The following is a 1,108-nucleotide window of genomic DNA, read 5'->3' on the forward strand; positions in this document are numbered from 1 at the left end:
TTTTTTTTTTTCAAACTTCCTCTTTAGGAGATATTTACAGTCACCCAAATGATATGTTAATTAAAATAATACTGTTAGATTAAATAAGAGATGGAGATAGGAGCTTCTGCAGAGATGCTGCAACCAAACAGCACATGGCACAGCTCAGATGCAGTGAGAGGAACTAGCTTCTGAGGAAACTGAGCCCATACAAACTGTGCCTGTAGCCAGCCTGCCCCACTGACTACATGCTTTTCTTCAAATAATAACTTAAAAAAAGGCTGGGGATGAGAGCAATGTGTTAGGTACATGGAGAAATCTTTATTTTTCACTAGGATATTCACAAAGTCTTATGTAAGAAAGTCAGGAAGTCCAAAAGCCAAAAGTGTCCGATGGAAAAATATACAGCTTTGGTAAAGATAAAATCAATTTTAAGTTACATAATTACAGGCTAGTCACGTACACCTACTATTTCAGGTAGATGTTAGTTCCAGAAAACATGTACTGAGTTGGTATATGTGTGTTAGGAACAAGGTGCCCAGTAAGATTATTTAATACATTAAAGGTAAAAATTCTTAAAGAACTCAGAACTTTTCTAATTATATTGTTGGAAAGTTATTTTAACTACCTTATTTTATTTTTCAATATCCTTCAATAAATTCAGTTCAAATATAAGTCACTTTTCAAAACTACTTCTAAACCTCGTTGTTGTCTTTCTATGACTAGAGAGCCTTAAGCTTGCAAGGCTATGTTAGAAGGAGGATATGATGTAAAAATTGGGAGAAAAATAATATGGACCTGTTGGAAGAAAATTCTTTCAGTTTTTTTCTGTTTGGTAATGTCCTCATTTCACCTTCATTGTTGAAGGATACTTTCATTGGATATTAAATTGGAAATTGTCAACTGTTTTTTCCCAGCATTTTAAAGATGCCATTCAGTTGTTTTCTAGGTTTCATTATTTCTTATACAAAATTAGTCAAATATTTCTGTTTCCTTTTACATAACATAGTCCCTACAACCTCAAAGAACCAGATGTGTACATAGTTGATTTTTCTCTAATGTTTTTCTGTGTGCAATTTCAATGATTTCTTCTCAGATTTATTATTTCTTTCCTTCTACTTGCTTTAAA

This window comes from Trichechus manatus, unplaced genomic scaffold (genome assembly GCF_000243295.1).
Source record: "Trichechus manatus latirostris isolate Lorelei unplaced genomic scaffold, TriManLat1.0 scaffold00515, whole genome shotgun sequence".
NCBI classification, from domain to species: Eukaryota; Metazoa; Chordata; class Mammalia; order Sirenia; family Trichechidae; genus Trichechus; species Trichechus manatus.